We start from the raw sequence: 22,657 nt of genomic DNA on the forward strand, positions 1-22,657 counted from the left end.
GGGCGATGAGTTAAGCCAAGCATTCAATATATACAACAAAACTCCATTGTCCTTTCACCTCAGAATTACACAAGTATTCGTTTGTAATAGACAATAACCTCACAATCACCTTGTAAAACATTTTGTTTCAAAGTGATATAAACTTGAAAATTCTGTAGGTCTTGTTTCTTGAAAGTCTGATTTCTATTTCCGCACACTATTTTCATATTTGTTGGAATCACTTGCCATATTACGTGAAAAGAAAGTTTTTAAGTCCAACTGGGACCAACAGTTATAAACAGGATCATTTTGTGTTTGGAAAAAAATGACACGATAAGTTGTGTCTAGCCACTCAGGTCATCGTGTCTCATCGTGTTGTGCCTTGTGTCTGACACGACATGCCACCCCTAAGTTGAAACCACCAAGGAATATCTCCATCTCCATTTAGTTATAAGTTCTATTTATCTACTTATAATGCATATAATGAGGACAAAAATATTAAGTAACATGATTTTAAAACTTTAAGTAAAGACAAAACTTAAAGCATACGGTACAATTTTAAAAACTAAATCTTTCATAGAACATGCAAATCACATGTAAGTTTTCCCCATGATTTTTAAACGAGCATAACTTTTTGATACATTAATATTTAAAAAACTACACCATAAAAAAAGCGTTTTATTCTCTTTAATTCCGGTAAGGTATTGTTATAGATTTTTCAATCTTAAAAATATTAACAAGTTAGATGATAATATACCACTACGTGATTAAGTGTTTGTGTTTTCCGACGCATCAAGCGGACACCCCTCTAGTTATATATATGTATATGTAGTATTAGGTTCCCGAGAAAATAGTCAAAAGTGTCAAAACAGTGAGAATGATTCTCAGCAACAAGATCATTGTGATTTGTGGCCTTGTGGTTGAGATTGATGCGGTGATATTTTTGTGAATATTGGGAACCTTAGAATTACCAGGAGAGGAAAAATGGGAAGATCCAAACAAGGGTGCACATGCTAATTACATGCCATTTCCCCGTACATTTAAACGTCCATAACTTTTTTATACGTGATAATTCTTTTAAAAAATTACACCATAAAATCCAACGTTTTTCTTATCTTTCCAACGAATATACTATTGATATACTTTTTGAAAAAAATGAACTGGGTTTTTATGACGTTTACAACTTTGTTTTTTTTCGGAGTTTTCAATTGAGGTTTTATGGCGTTTTCTAAACTGGGTGTTTTTATGGCGTTTTCAACTGAGTTTTTCATGGTTTATTTGAATTTGGTGTTTTTATGACGTTTTTCAACTAAACATTTTACGGTGTTTTTCTGAAATGAGGTTTTTATGGCGTTTTCAACCGACATCTTATGGTGTTTCCTGAACTAGGTTTTAGTATGTTGTGGTATCTTAATTTATGTTTGCGGAATGCAGTTGTACGTGAGTTTAATAGTTGTGTTTTGAGAAGGATGCAAATAGTTATGCCTGGTGGTTCTATTGCTTGATTATTTTTAAGTATTTTGAGAGGAATACAGTAGTTTATGCCTATTTGTGTTGTTTAGGGAAATGAAATGGAGGTCTTTGCAGCTTGGATTTTGCTTAATTTCTTATGTGTTATATGAAAATGTAGATAGATTATGTCTATTTTGTGGTGTTTAGGTCATTATAATGAAAGATTTCGACATGAGTCTTGCTTAATTAGTCAAACAAAAGGATCCCCTAATTCTAGTTACTAATTTGGTGATTCGTAAGGCCCCCTCGGAGCATCTTCCATTTCGGGTCTCATCGATCTCAATATCCATCGCCCGTAGGCCCTAGAAACTAATATTTTGTTTTTTTTACAAAGTGATTTCATTTCCTTCTATCTTGAATCCTTCTGGTTGGTGTACTAATATGTTGCCATAGCCATTGCAGTCTATTTAATCAGTCATGCTTCAACTAAAGCTGTTTGTAGACAAACACCTATACAAAGCCTGGTCCAAACGAAGACCATCGATTGGATACTTAAAAGTGTTCGGATGTATTACATATGGGCCAGTTCCCTCCCATGGAAGAATAAAGCTTGATATCAAGTTAGAGAAATGTATTTTTCTTGGGTATTCCAATCAAAGCAACGGATATCGGCTCTATAATGCGGTGACAACAAAATTTAAATCCAAAAGGGATGCCGTTTTTCTTAAAGATTCAAAGTGGAATTGGTATAATGATCACAAGGCCGAACATCAACTGTATGACAACAATTTTATTGATTCATTTGTTATAACACCAAGTGAGGAATTATTTATGATGAATACAGTGCTTGTCAATTTACACTTAGCATGACAGATCCCGCTACTTATGTTGAGGCTGCTCACCAAAGTGAATGGCAAGATGCTATGGTAGAGGAACATAAGACTATTATGAAAACTGATACACGGGAGTTAGCAAATCTCGCAAAAGCTAAAAGTTTGTGTTAAGCAAATATGGTATACGTAAAGTGCCATTAGAAACCTAAATTAGTAGCATAGCTAAAAGCTACTGAATCGTGTGCCACTAAATGACTTTTTTGTAGTGTAGAATAAAGTTACACTAATAAGTACCCAGTCGATCATCTTTTTTCAAAATGAATCATGTCCTAATCTATGTTAATATTGTGGTCAAAATAACTCTCATATCTTAATTTGTGCTAATATGTTATTACTCATATTGTTTTTCATTTATATGTTTTTTGTTATAAATATACTATAGAATATAATGTATTGGTTATACACAATTACACTATTAAAAAGATTTCGTTAGATGTAATCTTTGCCTTTCGTTAATTCTTTCTCGCTTTCATTAGATTCAATATTTGTTTTTCGAACATTGTTGTAGTTATTGGTATAATATTACAACTTATTGCTAGTTGTATTCCCCTATAAAATTTCCAACCGGATGTGTATGGTGGTTGAAGATTTTTTTTCATGCCGATTATGAATCTCCGATATCACATAAATTTCATTTGTAGAGGTTTTAGTGGATGTATGCATTGATTCGGAATGGAGCTCAATCACATGAACATATTACAAAATCTCACAATCCATCTAATTTACTTACTTTTGGTGATTTCTATCTAGAATCTACCAACATGGTAAGTAACATGCATGTTTAATATACAAAATGTTGCAGTTAAGGCAATTCAGGTCAAGAATCTACCCCCAAACATGACACCGAAGGTGGTGAAGAAATTTGGACCTGTCAAGCAGAATGGCATTCAGATTAAAGAATACACTTATTTTTTTGCACTCGTTACTAGGCCGTTGCTTTTCTCAATAAACAAACTTTTGCAGTTAAGGAGATTCGGTCAAGAATCTACCACTAAACATGGTATAGGAATCATTACAAGAGGCGGTGAAGCAATTTGGACCGGTCAAACAGAATAACATTTAGATTAAAGAATACACTAAGCCATTGAGGTCTAGTTCCTGTTTACTAGAGATGGCAAAGCGGATTTGAGGGATATTTAACTTGATGGGTTAGCCAAAAACATTTTCAATGTAAGCCGTTTATCTCACATAACTTGTGCTGATAAAAAACTTATAAAAGAATAGTTTTGTCTATATTCTCAGCAGTCAGAGCACTGGGTTCTCTAAAGGAAGTTCAAAACACAAAAAGAGTTACCCTGCACAAATGTGGACAATGGGAAGATCGAATGGGACAATTTCTCGGGGAAAGTTGAGGAATTTTAGAATGTATCCCGATTAAGAGCACCCACCACCAAAACCATAATTATAATTTATATTAGAGTTAACTTTCGTTTTGCTCCCTGTGGTTTGGTCATTTTAACGCTTTTGCTCCAATAGTTTAAAAATAGTCATTTTTCTCCCAGATCTTTCGAGTTTGTCACCAGTATACCCACTAAAACGTTCAATTAAAAGTAGGGGTATTTCGGTAGTTTACACTCTGGCTCTAACTCAATTAAAACGTTAAGTTAAAAGTCACGATAGTCGTGGTCGGCAGGTGGTAGTTGCAGGTGGTGGTGGATGGTTGTGGATGGTGGTGACTGGTAGAAAGAGTGGTTGGAAAGATGGAGATCAGAAAAGAATTACTTATATACATGTAAATAAACAAGTTATAGGTTTATTTAGGTGAAAAGACTTACATGCCCTTTCTTTTATTTATAAAATTACCAAAATACCCTTCTAGTTAATGGATTTTTTGGATGGAGTTAGAGGCGGGGAGCAAAATGACGATAAGTTAGAAAAATCAGGGAGGAAATGGCTATTTTTAAACTATTGGGGCAAAACCATTAAAATGACCAAATCACAGGGAGCAAATTGGAAGTTAAATCTTCATATTAAAAAACAACTCATGTTTACTCTAGTGTGTAAAGTTTGTCACATCATGCTGCTACGATATTTTTTTATGTTCACTCAAATATGTTTATTTAGTTTATTTATATTTGTAGAATTTATTCATTCATTTATACAGAGCCGAGTTGTCCTTGAGGATTTAAGTGTCTAGGCTGAGCTTGAAAAAAGGTCATTTGGCCTAACAAATTATATAAATTATTTCTTTCAAACGACAATTACCTTTATACCAATAAACATAGTAAAAGTATAGTATTATAATAATAAAATTACACAATTCTATACATAAATCCAAATTCAAAAGTCAAAACCATCACACAATTCTATATTATTATCTAATAAAACAATTACTCAATTCTAAGTCTAACAATTAACAATTACTCAATTCTAATGTCTAAGTGTAACAATTAACAAAACCAAATTTATGGCTCAACATTCAACAACACACCTAATCTATGGGTTAACATTCAACAACACACCTATTTCAAAATGACTCATATCCTAATCTATGCTATTGATTTTGGCCAAAATTACTTTCATATCCTAACGTGTGCTAATACATTGTTTCTCATAATATTTTTCATTCATTTTTTTATAAATAAACTATATAATATAAAGTATTGTTTATGACAAATGACACTATTGAAAAGATGTGACAACCCGAGATTTCATGGTCTTTCCTCTACGCATCACTTGTTTCGCAACCTTGTTTTCACAGTTCATCTTACGTTGTATTTTGTGGATGATTTGTGAATGATTAAAATATTGTTCTAGGAGTGTAGCATGTGCACGTTGTAATCTGGTCGACAAAGGATGTGGTCGACGAAGGATGTTGTCAACGAAGATGTGGTCGACGAAGAAGTGGTCGACGAAGAACACTCCTTGGCGAAGGAGGTTCTTCGTCAGGTGGAAGGTTCGCCAAAAGGGCCTCGGCCCAAACAGATTCTCAAGCCCAAAATTAGGTCCGGCTCCTCCTAGTAGCGTATACACACATAGTTGGGGATGTGGTTTCATTATCTCACAAAACGCAATGATGGCAAACCCTAGACACTTCTCTCACTCTTCTTGGAAGTCGACGGCAGTGACTCCCCTTCGAAGCATCGCCTCTCCTGATCAAGCTTCTAACGAACAACCTTGTCATCTCTCGGTTAGTAAACCCGTTATTGTTTTGATCCTTTTCGACTATCTTTGGCTATGTGTAAATTACCGAATAGGATTATTGAATGTTAGAACGTTGGTTATGATCTAAGGGTTTTTCTAGGAGTTTTGGGTTGAATATGATTAGCTGTGTAAATGATGTTGGTTGTTAGGGATGCTTGAAGATAGCACTTTTAATAAACTGATTATGGTCACCAATTGTTATGCGATATGAAACTGTGTTAACTATGAAAATACGGAACCAGGTTGTTGCTACGAAGATGTATAAGAAATTAGGGTTCTAGAAATTTAAAGCTCGTAACCGATTGAATCTTGTAACTGTTTGGATTTGATGAGATGATTATGTTGTTCGATCCGTTTGGAAGGTGAAACTGTCTGATGGGCGACGAAGACCATCAACGACGAAGAATCTGGCCGACGAAGAATGGATTCTTCGTCGCCTGACTCTTGAAGAACCCTCTTGGTTCTTCGCCATGCCCATCCACGACGAAGAATTGATTCTTCGTCGTCTATGTTTGACAAACTCCTTGAAACCTTCGTCACATTCATTCTTGGCGAAGAATAAACCTTCGCCATGGGGGTTCTTCGCCGTGAAGGCTCATGGTCAGAACAATGAAACTGTTGTGATGTATATGATACTGAATGAAACTGTTGTGATGTATATGATATTGAATATTTGTGTTTATAGAATTCTATTTGTTTCATGATAACAATGTGAACTATAAATGAGGATCTTGACTTGACTAGTGTGAGTGACCAATTCATCTGTTAATGCATTATGAGATTTACACATGGGATGTAGACTTGTTTAAGAACTGAGTACTTCTTATGTGATACAGGGTGATCTTAGCAGCAAATGCAATCTGGGAAAAATACATGTATTGTTAAGTGATTGATTTGCATACGAAACCCATACACTTGTTATGTGACTTTACGACAAATGTTATGGATCAATGGGTTGCATGATTAACGGTTACTGTGACACCTGTGTCACTTCAACTATCAAACAAATACCAAACCAATGAAATATTTTATTTCATACTTGGGATTTGTATAAATATGTGTATCGTTTGCACATATTAATTCTTGTTCGATTTCGGGCTTTAAATCGCTTTCTAGAAGGTTATACGCGATCTGATGCATAAAAATAACCAGTTTAATGCAACAAACACTCCGAAACAGTGACATAGGCTTAACATACCTTAAACAACCCTTACATAACTTAGAAATAAGTTTTGGATGGTTTGGTATGCCGAAATCAAGTTTATTCGCTTACAGGGACTAAATTCGACAAACTACGAAAGTATGCCAATTTGAACTGTAACGAACATTCCGGAACATGGCCATAAGTTAAACACTCCCTAAATATCCTTTACATAGCTTAGAAATAGGCTTTCGGGTGTTCGGTGTGCTAAAATAAACTTTCTGGTCATTCAGGGACTAAAAGCGTCAAAAAGTGCATAAGTTTGCATTTTCGCGCATATTTTACGTTCTGAATATATCCGGACATCCAAAAATTTATATAAGCATTAAAATAATTTATTTTAGTGTTTGGCATAAGAAAAATCCATTCGTCACGCAATTTGGATCGTCTTTCGCGCTTATGCGCATTCCGTCGTAATTAAGCAAACATCGCGATCGTACGACCAAACGAACCGACATCCGACATATTTTTGAGCATGTTTTATGTCCCTCATACTTAGGCATCATTGTAGAGCCTTAAAAATGGTTTAACGGGCCTTAAACATATCGAAAAAGGCCTTAAACACATGCAGGGACTAAAACTGCAATTATGGAAACTTGCTGTGCAGACCTAGGGCTCAGGCGGCCCGTGTAAACCCTAGGTGTCCCCTTACATGGCCCGTGTAAGACTGCCAGATGTACAGAAAGTGTATAACAGCTTGTTCCAGCTGTTTCCAACACTTGCAAATGGTTTTGGGGCTTCCTAGGGGCTGGTTTTGAGTGCCCAAGGTATTTCAAAACAAGGGGCACAAGTGTAAGGTTGAGATCAAAGCTCGGTTTTCGATAAACGATCTTAACGGCTCTTCGAACACTATATATACCCCATCCCCTTTCATTATCAACCCACTTGATTTCTGAGATTTCTCTAAGTTGAGGTGTTTCATCACCTCATACTTGAGAATACTTGGAAAATCAATCTTGCGGGGACCTTCTGTAAGTATTCTTTCGCGTTTTTCGTTCGTTTTAGCGTTAAAGTCAAACTGTGTTTGACTTTCTGCATTAACCAGTTTAAGGTCAATGTGAAGTTCGTTTGAACTTCATAACATGAGCGTAATCACGATGGTTATAGTCCCTAGTGACTATACCTACTGATTTCCACGTTACCTAGGCTCACTGACGAGTCGTAGTTTCGGCCAAAATGCGTTTCCTCGCGTATTTTGTAACCAAACTACTCTAGGGTATCAAAACCGTTTGTTTTGATACCAAACCTGTTTTCTAACTTTATTAAACATGTTCTAGCATGTTTAGCTCGTCGCTTTTAGATTTGTGCTTGTTTAAGGTCATAAAGGTAAGCGATCTAATCAATCGCTTATACTTTCGAACCCGACCCATTTGGTAGATCATTAGGATCCGACCAAACACTTTAGGTGACCATAGTTGTATAGGGAATAACCTTTTGAGGTTATACCTTATGGTCACGTCGTTTAAGTAGTTGTATGATAAGTAATTCTTATGCCTTAGGAAAATTACCAAAATGCCCTTTTTACGCATAAATTCATTTTAAGCATATGTAACCTAAATTTTGACATCTAAACTGATTAGACAACAATATTAGACATGTTAAGGCATATAATACTTGTCATGGGACTAGTTAAGCGGTCCGAACGCATTTTACGTGAACGACGCGTTAAAGTAGCATAAGCTACCTAAACGGGTCGTAATGGGTCGTAAGCACTTAGGTTAGGTTTCATTTTAGTATGTGGGCCTTGTTAAACCATATCATATGAGTTCCAATACTCATTTGGTTTACGAAACCTCATACTATCCAATCTCCCGATTAGGTCCGGTTATTTATGTAGTTATCTATATAGGGTGTCGTTTGATTCCGTGATCCCTCTAGCTTTGCTTGGTTGTTGTTCAAGACTTCTAAGCACCCTCAAGTGAGTACATAGACCCCTCTTTTACTGTTTTTCAAACATTTTGGGGTGAAACACATGTGTCTACTTGTTACTTTCATGTTTTCATGTTTTCGTATCATATACTTGCTATGTTCCTTAGTACACTATTAGTACATGATTTCATTATGTTTTTACTATGTATACCCATTGTGTGCATACTTAGTACATCGTTTTACATGACATTTTATGCTATGTATGTTCATCATACTTAGTACATTTTACATCACATGCTATGTATGCCCATTTGTCGCATACTTAGTACATTGTTTGTGCATTTTTACCTATGGTTTAGTTGATACATATTTCACTTGCCATACACGACATTTTATTTACACATTACTTGATTGACATTTGACATGGACATTTTGATATTGATATACACATTTCATGGACTACATTTTGACATAAACATTTTGACATGGTTTTCACAAAGACATTTGACAATTGGTTTAGACATGGGCAATTTACATTGGTGGTTTGTTTGGGTAAGTGATTTAAGTAACGAGACGTGTGTAATGTGATACAAGCATGGTGGATACGCCGCTGGTACTTCCTATATATAAGTGCTTTTATTATATTACATGTCGTAGCGTTATTTAAATCATTCAATTTGGACTTATACATTTTATACAAATGACATATTTTTCACAAGACATTGTTTTACAAAACATTTTGTTTTATACAAATTCATTTTACTTGGTTATTCATTTAACCTTACATCATTTTTTTACTATACATATCTATCATCGTTTTTCAAACGATTTATAAAACAAAACATTTTACAAGGATCATGACTGACTTTTGTTAAACAACTTTTTCTCAGCTTATAAGTCATGAATCCTAATTCAATAAAACCTATGTACTCGCCGGCATTTTTAAGCTGACGTATTTTCACATGTGTTTCAGGTACAGTAGTTGGTGTTATATGATGATGATATTGGTGTATGCTCACATAGGAATGGACGAGGCCTTAGTGATATTAAAAGATGCAAGACTAGTTAATTATGTTATGCTTCTTTGATTGTTAGACATTGTAACTCATTTAAATTCAATAAAACGAAATTTGTTTAATCCATGGTTGTGAAACAATAATTCTGTTACAACACTCCCCGACGTTTCCGCCACGTTTTGTTGTTTTACGTGGTCGGGGTGTGACAGTTACGACTTCTATAAGGACGTGTGACCTACCTGTTTTCTATGTGTGTAACATGTACGATGGATACGTGATATATGTGAACAATATACTGACTAATCTTGGTAACCACGATAGGGTATGGTTGACCAACTTGGAATGGGTAATGTAACATACCGAGCAAATCTAAGGTGAGTTCATTCCTCTTGAGCATGCGTCTCGGTGGGTGGAACAATCATTGGGTAATCCTGAGAGGAATAAGCCGTTTAGGTAAAAACTAGAATGTTGGATAATACACTCAATTCCTATCACCATTAAGTCCCATCTTGTTTGTTACCTGAGAGGTAAGGGGTATTAGTTGATAGCGCTATTTAGGTTTGGCACCCTCACCCCGTACCCGAGAGGACGGGTGTGAACTAATGACCCAGTCATGACCAATGCTTAGATAGGGGCATTGGGGAAGGGCAAAAATAATCTGGAGCCATCTTGTATGGTACTCGAGTTATTATCAACATTACTTTCGGAATTGTTATTAAACTGGATTAAACACTTGGTAACCAAACGTTTTCATAAAACTGTGAACTCACCGGCGTTGTCTGATACACTTGTGTGCATGCTCGCAGGTTATAGATATGTGTGGATGTGAAACTTGCTGTCTGGGATGCTGGAGTGGTCATAGGTCGAGATACATGGAAACTTGAAACAAGATTAGTTGGTTACATACGCTTTGGTGTTGATTAGACTTTGTATTATGCTTCCGCTGAACACAACGAGTTATAAATAATGTTTTGTAACACTTTATCTTAATGAATGAAAGCTTCATTGAAAATCTTGTATGAGTTCAATGTGATTGGTGGCTAGATTCTGGTACGTCACACGCCTCGCAGGGGTTTCCACTTGGGGTATTTTTTGGGGTGTGACAAAAGATTTCTTGCTTATCATTAGTTCTTTCTTGTTTTCGTTAGATACAATCTTTACTTTTCGCAGTTTTTTTAGTCCTTGATACAACTTATTTCTTATTATATTCACCAATAAAAGTTCCAAGTGGGCATGTATGGTAGTTAGATGTGTTAGTTTTCTGTTTTACAATACGTACATGTTGAAGATTAATTTTCATTCCGATTAATATCTAATATGACATAAATTTCATCTGTAGAAGCTTTAGTGGATGTAGAATCTACCAACATGGTAAGTTCCATGCATGTTAATATCATACAAAGATATAATTGGCTCATCACATAAGATACATAGATAAAACGTAATATTATATTAGTTGAGCATGTGTAATAGCATATAATTAGGTGACATTTTTGAGGTATTATTTGTGTGATTTTCTTTTATTCAACTAGAAATTATGTTTATATACAACGGTCATATTTTTAATACTTTTTCTTTGAAATAGTAATGTATTCATATTTGAATTTCGAACATATTACCGTTGGTTAATGGATATCAACTATTTTAAATAGGTACTTCATCTAATGTCCATAATAGTCATATATTTAATACCTTTTTCTTTAAAATAGTAACGTATGCTTATTTGAATTTCAAAATATAACCGTTGATTAACGTTAAAGAAAAAAACCTTATTTAAATAGGTACTTCATCTTGTGTCCTCATCTCGAGTTGTCTATGCTCTTTCCTTGCTTGTTTTCTTGACAAAGGTTTCTTGAATTTTAGATCTAACAAAATACTTCCATTCATTTTGAATGTCCTCACCTTGGGTTGTCTATGTTCTTCCCTCGCTCATTTTGTAAACAATACTTTCTTGATTTTTTGGTCAAACACAAAATTTCCCTTCATTTCTACTTTAGTAATGCTTACTTATTTATCTTTAATAGGAATATTTACGGTAACCGACAACTCTTTACGGTTCCAGTATGATCTTACACATCCAAGTGATGTATCTGTGGCCAAAAAGTCTTTAAAGAAAATTCTAATGTCGGGTGGGAGGATCAACCACCTCTCGTCAAGATCGGACCATTTTTTGGTTGTAGCTTTTGATGATACCATTCACCTGGTCCAAGTACCTATTACACTTTGTATAAAACAACTTCCTCTTTTTCCTTTCTATCTTATTCAAGTCCTCGGTTCTATCAAAGTTCAATTTAAATAAATTACGCCACAAGAACCTCCATTTTGTGCACACACTGCTTGTTACAATTGCATACTTCATAGGCAAAAGACACAAAATCATAATAAGAATTTCATCTGGAAGATTGTTGATGAAATCACTTGAATCTTGAACTATTTGGTGGTTTCAAGATTCGAATGATTTCATCAACAATCTGCCAGATGAAATTCTTGTTATGATTTTGTGTCTTTTGCCTATGAAGTGTGCAGTTGTAACAAGTAGTGTGTGCACAAATGGAGGTTCTCGTGGCGTAATTTATTTAAATTGAACTTTGATGGAACCGAGGACTTGAATAAGATAGCAAGGAATAAGAGGAAGTTATTTTATACGGAGCGAAACAGACCAGGTGAATGGTATCATCAAAAGCTACAACCACCCAATAGGTCAAGAATTCCGGGTTTGTGTCAGTCTGAATATATATATATCTTCAATCACATATCGATGGGTGGCTAAAGTTTGTTGTAAAAAAAGTTGAGCTAACTGAACTGGATTTTGCAGTTATATGGTCACCTCTTAGGTGTTGTTGACGATCTCACAAGAAAAAAAAAACAAATGGTTTGGGTACAACAGAAGAGTTAAATGTGGACGATGGGAAGCTCAAATTGGACATATTCTCAGGAAGGAAAGTTGAAGAAATTATAAAACGAAATATGAAACTTATTAAGATCCTTTAGATAGATAATGTAGCTTACAAACTCGACCTAATTTAGGGAATATGAATGCATTTGTGTACATTTCATTGGGATTTAGTTGGTGCCACTTTGTTTACCTTACGTTGTTTTGCCACAGGTACAACTATCATGGATTGTTTGACAACAAAATAGAAGATTCAAGCCTTCTAAGGTTGTACAATGTTTGTCTCTAGTATTGAGTTAAATGTCTGGTTGGTTCCTGTGGTTTGCTATTTTTGCAGACTTAGTCTCAATGGTTCAATAATTACAGAGTTGGTCCTTGTGGTTGCAATTTTTGTTTGGCCTTGGCTCACATCAAATATTATACTTGTAAATAAATGGATTTAAGGTTTCATGTTTGATGTTAATGAATGGTGCATTTAATTTTTAGGTTGGCAACTCATATGGTGCTCTCAGTCTAGCTATGAAGATTTTGCTCACTGGGAAGACATTATATAATGTACGGGTTCCGAAGTGGCCAAAGATGAAAACGGTCAAACTTCAGTTTTTGGCACTCCAACAGAATCAGCAAAATTAGAATATGGCTTGCTACTGGATGGTGATTTTGGTACCGTAAGTAGGTTGTTCCTGGTGATTTGAGGTGTGTGGTAGCTTATTTTGCAATGATACACATAGGAGGAAGAATATGGGGTTGGGTAGTGTTCGTTGTGATATGAGGTTGAAAAAGAAGTGGAGTGGGAACCACAAATATTTAAATATTGTTTAGTATAATTATTTTTTATTTTTATTTTTTTTAAATAATTAAGGGTAGTTTGGTTATTTAACATAGACTTAACTAGAAAACTTAACATATGTTAGTAATAAGGATTACCCAAGTGCAAAAAAATACAATTACTGAGACCAACTCTGTAATTATTAAAATATTAGGACCAATTCTTCAATATTTACAAACAATTTACAAACCATGTAAACCACCCAGGCATTTAACTCTAAGACTAGTGGGTATGGTTCGGCTCATCCCCACGGGGATGAGCCTCCACGTAGGCGCCACGTAGACGGCCCGTGGAGGATGAGCCAAATGAGGGATGGAGGGGGATGGAGGATGGGGCCCCGCCTCATTATTTTATAATTTTCTATTGTTTAATTTAATAACCAAGGTAATAAAAACTTTATAAAATTTAAAAAACACCACATCAAACAACATAAATAATTTCATTCCATAAAAAAAATTACATTCCCTAAAAAAAAAGAAACCGAAAATAAAAAAAAATTTACATTTCCTAAAAAATAAAAAGAAACCGAAAATAAAAAATAAAAAAAATTACGTTTCCTAAAACCTACGACGTCCATTTTTTTTTCACCTCTTCCTTCATCCTCCGATAAACCTCACCATCCTCCGGAACCGAGTCGAGATCCAACCGCATAATCCTAAAATCTTCCGCTCGAGCATAGTCGGACGACACGGTTTTCTTGTGACTATACTTTTCGGTCGCGAACTCTTTGAACGAACGGAATTCGTTTATCAAGTCGTCCATTTTTTACGATGCCTTCTCGCCTCTACCTCCACTCGAGCCGCCACCTCCACTCGAGCCGGACACTTTTCGCTTTCCGGCCGCTTCTTTTTGGGTTGGGACTCGAAAAAAAATTAGGTTGGTTCGGATTGGGATTATTCGGGTTGGGGTTGTTTGGGTTGGGGTTGTTTGGGTTGAATGGATTCATGTTTGGGAGAGAATGGTATAAAAAATATAGAGTATTTTTATAAAAAAGGATGAGAAATGGAGAAGAATGGGAGTAGAATGAGAGAAATTGGTTTAAAAATGGATTGGGATTATGGTATTTATTTAAAAGGAAATTGATTTTTTTTTTTTAATAAAATAGCCGTTGAATAACGGTATTATTTTGAAAAGAGGGGCGGCACACCCGGCTATGGGTGGCCGATTGTGATGGAAGCCGGGCCAGGGGGCGGTGTGGGGGTCCGGCGCCGGGCCAAGCCGGGCCAAGCCGGCCCCCATACCTTCTAGTCTAAAAAGAATCACTTTAGTTAACATAGTGATGGAATCTTCTCTTTATAGTAATGGGGTAAGTTGATAACTAAAGCTATTTTCTTTTTGGAAGCTTCTTGGCTTGATCATATGATAGTGATTAACCCACTAGCCATTTCTGATACATCTATGTATGTTATTTTGTTTGCCTATTTTTTTATTTTTTTTATAAAAAAGCCAAATAAAACATATTTATGTGGATTATAGGATTTTTTATATTTTAATTTGATGTTTTGACCGTATAAAGACTAATTGTTTTACTTCGACTAGATTTGCCATGAATCCAAGTCTTAAAAGACCAACTCAATTATAATCATTAGTTAAGTTTAGAGTCATTGTCATGCTATTTGCTATTTTATGGATGTCCAAGTTAAGTTAAATGATATAATATTTTTAGTACCTAATGGGGCATTGGTTTATGCTATAGACTGTTTTTTTTTAATTATAACATATATGTATGTGTTCATATTGATTTAGATTTGCATATGAGAGCTCAGTGCACTTTTTCTTCTCCATAATAAATACGAAAATGATCTTTACCCAATAGAACTTTACCTTGACTTTTAATAGTCAGAATTGTACAAGATTAAACTTAATGTAATTTTTTTTCTCCAACAATGGAAAAATGAAAGAAAAGCATGAAAAGAAAAGAGGAACTTCTTGACTTTTTAGCCCTAGTCTCTATCAAGTGGGTGTCACCTTGGACCCCAATTGTCAACTTGAGAGAAAAAGGGATATATAATATAGACGAGGGAGAACACATTTTTCAATAGTCTAATTTGGAGGGATTATTATTATGATTAAATATGGTAAATTAATCTAGATTATTATTACTACTGTTAGGGCTTATAGTAGGGGTGTTCATCGAATCGAATATCGAATTATCCGAATTGAGTTATTCGAATAATTTTTATTTTTCCTTGAATTCATATTCGATTCGAATTCGATTGAAAGCTACCCAATTCGAATTCGAATAAATTCGATTTGATTCAGATTCTTTTAAAACATGTAAAAAACTATCAAAATGAAAAATAAATGTTAAAGTAACCATAAAGCACGATATCACATTAAAAAGTTCCAAATAAAGTAACATAAGTCTAACATTCAAAACGAGAAGTCGGGAATAACCACTCCACATTACAAGGTAATATATTTAGGATTTGTTACTTAGGTTTTAGTTATGGGCCATGTAGTGGGTTTGGTAATAGGTAATTTTAATACTTGGAATAAATATTGAAAATAATTTATAGTAGAATAGAGCCAATAATAGTTATATATGTGTTATATATAAAAATAAGATAAAAAGGAATTATTTTTATTCGAATTTCGAATCGAATCGAATTTGAAATTATAAATTCATATTCGATTTACTTGACTCGAATTCGAATTCTTAGAATCGAAACGAATTCTTGATAATCGAATCGAATTTCGAATTTTTCGAATTCTGAACACCCCTCCTTATAGTTTGATGATATGTTAACGTGTTACTTTTCATAAGATCAAAGATTCAGGTTCTATGATAGACGAATATATAGATTTAAAAGTAAAGTTAGAAGGACGTATAAATTAGCCGGTATAAAAAACTATACGAACCAAAGGTTCTAGTTTTTAACTATAATAACCATAAAAACTAGGATTGTTAACTAATACTACGTTCAAACCACCTTGATATGACATATAGAATAACCAACCTATCAAGATCAGACCAACATCCTCACTTGATAAGGTACAGAGCCCCCCAACAAGTAGTTGGTCTCTTGTCATTTGATACAAGTTATATCTATCTCCTACTGTATTATATTATCTAGTATATATCATATACATGCATGTATATACAAACACTTAAACAAGACAATAATCGCTTTATGCATTATTAACTTTACTATTTTTACCGTTGGAGGGTGTTCCTGGACACTCTAAAGTAGTCTAACCTTGTTACCTTGACAAATCTAGCCATGTTGCTATTAAATGTTTGTTAAAAAATATAGTAATCAAGTGAGACATCAATTTTGAAATAACCATACTCCATATGATCCTCCTCCTTTCCCATAAGAAATTGATCAAAATGCCATAAGACAATTAAACAAATTAAATAAGTCGCTATCTTGTTTGTAACCATGAACAACTTTAGCGATGTTACTAGATTCAAGTGCAGGCTTACAGTCTTACAAAAGAATTTTCATCCGTAATGGTATATCCAAGTATTTAGCATCATGAAAAGCTAAAATTTTTAGGTATATATTGATAATGAATGTAGTAAATAATAAAATTGATCAAAAGTTTACAAAGTTACAGGTAATGGCGGAGCTTGCCCATTAATTTACCCGAAAAAAAAATTACCATCCAATTATACAATAATAAAAAATGATAATAAATAAAGTAAAACAAATACATAATAGATTTGTCCTCTTCATAGCTTGAAATCGTTTCATTATATCATTCCATCATATTGTTGTTTTTTACTTTATCAAAAGTTTTATTTTTATTAGTATTTAAGACAAGTCGGGTAAGATTACACTCTCCAAAAAAGGCTCGGTAACACCTGTCGTATTAAGTGGGCCAACTTACTAGTAATATAATAATGAGAGTACATTCTAAATAAGTAAAAATAATTAATTAAGTTAAAATATAACGTGGGATTAACTCACTTGACAAACACACTTGCCTATTATATAAAAGATTAGAAAGTACTAGGTTTAAACATAAGACCACCCGTACTCGTTTTCTTGTGGGCGTTTTTATGCCCAACCACGCCCTTCCTCGGCCCCCGTGGGTGTTTTTTTGCAAAAAAAGGGTTTGGGGCGTCCCATATTCCACGCCCATGTCCATTTCTTGTGTCCAATCATCTTCATTTTCCTTTTTGTAAAACCAATCAGATTTTTTGATTTTTTATTTAATTTTATTACAAACATAATGCCCCACAATACCCACATCCCCACTACACTCATTTTAAAAAACGTCACATAATGCCCCATTGCTGACTAGGCTGTCAAATGACGCAAAACGCTCAAGGATGGGGTGTTAACCACTACACATAGTCTAAGTTATTTGAATAATTGATGTATATTTGCGTAACATTTGTCGTAAATAAGTTAAAAGTTAAAATATCAACCTATATGAATACCGAGTGTTGTCGTAAATAAGTATAGTTAAAATTAGAGGTGTGCATGGGTTGGTTTGGTTCGGTTTTTACTATTAACCATAACCATAACCGCTAGTTCGGTTATGGAGTTTTGGTAACCATAACCATAACCAAACTTCGGTTACGGTTAATCGGTTATGAAGTCGGTTATGGTTCGATTTTGGTTAATTTCGGTTAAGTAACCAAGCAATGTTTGAAATAAATAGGGTTGTGCACGATTTGAACTTAGCTTGAGCTTATTTTATAAGATAACGAAGACTAAACTTTTTGGTTAAACTACCGATTTAGGGTTCTTTTTAATAAAGTAATTCTCAAACAAAAACAATTATGGCGATAACACCTTAGTTCTTTATCAAAATAAATAACATCTACATCAAAATCATTTTGTTACTAACATACTTTTATCTTACTAAAAACCCTCTATATGGTTTTGTAAAACACAAATCCATTATGTAAAGTTAACATCACAATTCGGTTCGGTTTTGGTTATATCGGTTAACCAAAGCTTCATAACCATAACCATAACCGATTGAGCGGTTATACAAAGTTTCATAACCATAACCATTGGTTATATTGGTTATCGGTTATTAGTGGTTTGGTTATGTCGATTATAGTTTGATTATCGGTTATGGTGATTAATTTGCTCACCCCCTACATTAACCTAAATACCTAAATAGCTAAATGCATACTAATCAAATAGCTAAATGCATTACTAATCAAATGCAATGAATATCTAATTGACGACAATTATTGGGAACGCCAACAAAGTGATTCACCTAACTCGCACTATCTAGATGATATTAGAAATTTTAAATTCAAACACTTTTCTACGTTAAAAAAGTTCATATAAAAGTGCGGGTATATTACAAATTTAGATTTTTTTTAGTGGCGTGAAAATTCAGTGTGGTTGCCTTTTCATACTATGTACGCCGGCCCACCAACGGCGTGGAGGCCGGCGTAGGGCTTGACAAAGCAAGTTGTAGGACAAGTTTTCCACCGGTGTGAAGGTGTTATGTGGGGCGGCGTGGCACATTTTAAGTGGACGTTGTTATAGCCATTGTGTGCCAACGATAAAGCTTTTAAAAAAAATACATTTTTGAAAAATAAATTACATCTCATATATAAACAAACTCATTTCTTCCATTTTTTACAAACTCTCTCATCAACTCATCTAATTTCCTCTTAACTTTCTTTCCAAAAATTTTCCAAGAAAATGGCTATGATTCTGTGTACCAAAGAAGAGGACATCGCGTTGTGTCAATCGTGGATCGAAGTGCTTACCCACTACACACCTTGTAATCGCTCGAGTGGTCCGTTTTAGGGGCGTATTTTCCAACAATTTTGCATTCATAGGGGTGACACCACCCGAGTCGTGGATGCACTTTCTTCTCGTTTTAGGACTATCCGTTTGGATAGTGAAAGATCTGATACGGTGCACAACGCAGTGAAAATTGAGGGTGGTGGCCTTGCGAAAGACGACATCATACAAGTCGTCCTCATCAACTACAGGCACACATACAACCATGAGTTCAAACACGTTTCGGCGTGACAGATAATTAGAATTTTTATATAATTATGTTTAAGTTTCATGTGTTAGTTTCCTTAAGTAATCTTTATTTAGTTTATTTCTTGTGTTTTTTTAAGTTATGTAATGTTTTTATATTTTAAATTATGTAATGTTTTATTGTTTATGTTATTTGTTTAATTAGTATTAATGTTGTTATAAAAGTTAAATAGATTTTATATAATTTTGAATAATAAATTAATAATAAAAAATGGGTGTTACATGTCGAATAACGTCACTCTTTCACGCTCTGTCCCACTCCTCCAGTTTTTGCACCACGCCATATTTCTAACGCGTGCTGACGTGTCGTCCACATGTCGCATAACGCAACATTTTCAAGCCCGCCCCTTTGCATATCATGACTTTTAATTTTAATAAGCAGAACGTCCTTTAAGTGGTCCATCTTAAGATCCCGTAACATAAAGCTACGTTTGAAGTTATAGGGTCCAAAACCAATGCACGAGATGGTCTAAACAAGAAGGTTCTTATAACAAAATTAGATAAAGTATACGAGGATAATAGAAAGGTTAGTTATTGGAACAACTAGATAAAGGCAAATGCCTAAGAATGTGGTCTATCTTAAAACCGCATAACATTCGCCACATTTGGAGTTTCGTGGCCCCCAAGCTAACGCACAAATTGTTCTAAACATGTAGTATCTTATGACATACTTAGATCGAGGATACGAGACTAATCAAAAGGTTATCAGACTCATTATTGGATCAACAAGAGTATCGTTATTATTTTATCATTTATTCTATATAAAAAGTGACTCAATTCATATAGCTTAATAAATGTTTACTCAATGGATACTGTCGAATACCCAAATCCCTAATGACGTTCAAAGGGTCTTCACTGACGTCGGGATATCCCAGCCTTCGTTGCTACAAAAAAAAAAGTAAACCGTTAGCCTCGTCACGGAGGGCCCCGGGAGGGGGATCCGTGACCAAGCTCTGGCGTGAGAATAAGTAAACTTGCCGGAGAGTATGAGAAGCTTATTCCGATGAATATGATCACCGGAATATTCCTCTATGGTGTGAATCTAATAAATGTGTGTGTATTCAATGTGGAAGGATATTGGTCGGAATAAATGAGAGAGTTATTAGTGTAATACCTTGAGTCTGCTCTGTGATCACCTATCTTCTCTCTTATATAACCCCGAGAACTTATCTCCCATGTGAGCTATTCTAATGAGACGATCCAACGGACTGCCGGTCTTTGGGGAGCTCAGACACGTGTCTGAGCCCCAACGGTAAGATCAGTGCCTCATTTAATGTTTTCCGGCTAAGAAGTACAATGCCAGCCGAGATCCTTTTCTTGTCACGCATTAAATGTAATCTGTGCTTTCTGATCCTTCTCTTCCCGCTCATTCTCGAGTAAGAGAAATCTTAGTGGGCAAGGTAAACTCTCTTTGGGCCTTACCTGTTGGGCCCATGTGATAATAGCCCAAGACGGGTAAATGGGGCAACCCATAGGCCCGTCGTCAAGTCGTTTTTAGTCCCTGGCTCTGAGATTCAAATCTCATGATCCGGGGCTGAGTTATAATTGTTCGCAGGGAACAGTTCCATTGGGCTAAGGAAATGGGCCCATACCTAGGTAATCATCACGTGCCCCCTCTCTACCGAGACTCATTAATTACAGATGATCGACGGTGGGGGTTTAATCCTCCCCATACATGTGCACGGCGGTTTAATTTTGAAATGACCTCGATGTGACGGTTTTTCCCTCTTTCCTTCTCCCTCACATCCTTCCGATCACCGTTTTCTCTTTTCACTATGAGCCGTACCGGCCGTTCCATGACTCGGTCTGTTTTGACAGCGAAGGATCTGGATTCCTTCGTGGAGACTTATAAGATTCCGAAGCGTTTTTCTCCTACCTTGTCAGGCCCTAATGAACCGGCTGAATGCACACCCGATAGGATTGTTCTCTATACCTTGGCGTTTTCCTCCTGTGGAGTTCGGTACCCCTTTTCTCCCTTTAAGATAGCTTTGTTGCGTCACTTCGGAGTTCATTTCTCCCAATTGTTGCACCCTCTAGGGTTTATGAGGGTGGTACATTTTGAGTTATCCTACGCTGTCTCTGGCGAGCCGTCTGTTCCCCTGTTTTGCATGTTTTATAAACTGATTTCTGATGGGGACTGGTTCACCTTCGCCAAACGAAAAGATAGTGTGTCGAAGCCTTGTTATACCTTCATGCTGACTTCTACTTATCCTAAAGAATGGAAGAGTAGGTTCATCTTTGTTTCTTCTGCCATGATACCGGAGTCTCCACCGCTGAGGAATGCCGAGGCTACTATTGAAGACAGTGTTCCTATCTTGTCTGCAGATGAGGTTGTTCAATGGAAGCGTATGTATGAAAATCCAACGAGGGCTTTTACTTTTTCTGAAGGGATCCTGGCTATGGGGGGGGTGAGTCCTTCCTACTCGGTCCGACACAAGGCCCTTTTTGGTAAAAAAAAGGCATCCTCTTGTTCTTGATTTGCTGTATCTGTTTTTATTTTTTGGGGTTTGTACAGTTATCTTTAGTGTTTCTCTTGTGCAGAGTTGACCTTGTTGATGTGCACAAAATGCAACATATAATTACATCAATTGTTGCATAAAACTAACCCTTTTTTAGTACTAATGTTGGAAAAAGTGTGCTTTTGTCTTCCTTTTGTATTTTCAGGATTAAATGAGCTCAAATAAACAAAAGAAGCAAAAAAGGCAGCTAAATCTAACATAAATACAAGAAAAGGAACAAACGTGGCATGCCCGACCCCCCCGACAGCATCTTCCCAAGCAAAACAAGAGAACAGAAGGCTGAACACGCCCCGTGCTTAGTGTGCACGGGGGCGTGCCCAAGTGTTAGCAGAAAAGACAAAGTTGTAGAAGCTTCCATCGCCCACCACGGGGCCGTGCTCAGCGGACACGGGGCCGTGGTCAACTATAAGATTCGCTGAATCCAGGCAAATCTTGATAGTACAGATATGCTTCCGCACACGGGGTCGTGCTCAGCGGACACGGGGGCGTGGTCAACTTGTCACACCCCAACCGATGGCGGAATCATCGGGGCATGGCACTGAGCGAAACAGATTGTCCAGAAGTTTCCACAACAACTATTAATATTATTCAGTTAAATGATACGTCCCATACTGTATCCCAAATAATACAATAAATTATTACAATAACGACTAGTCAAGTAATTCTGTTCCGACAACTCGGATTTAAATAAAATAAAATAAATATTGTTTAATCGCTTCTAGAGACTCGATCTGCAAGATCTACAGACAACTATGCGCTAGACGCTTATTCCTAGCTCGCCTTCCTAGCAGATAAGCATCCTAATTGCCTGTCACATACGTTAAAATAAGGTCAATACATGAAATGTAAAGGTGAGCATACAAGTTTGATATAGCATATAGAGTTCG

Source organism: Helianthus annuus, chromosome 5, assembly GCF_002127325.2.
Source record: "Helianthus annuus cultivar XRQ/B chromosome 5, HanXRQr2.0-SUNRISE, whole genome shotgun sequence".
Lineage (NCBI taxonomy): Eukaryota > Viridiplantae > Streptophyta > Magnoliopsida > Asterales > Asteraceae > Helianthus > Helianthus annuus.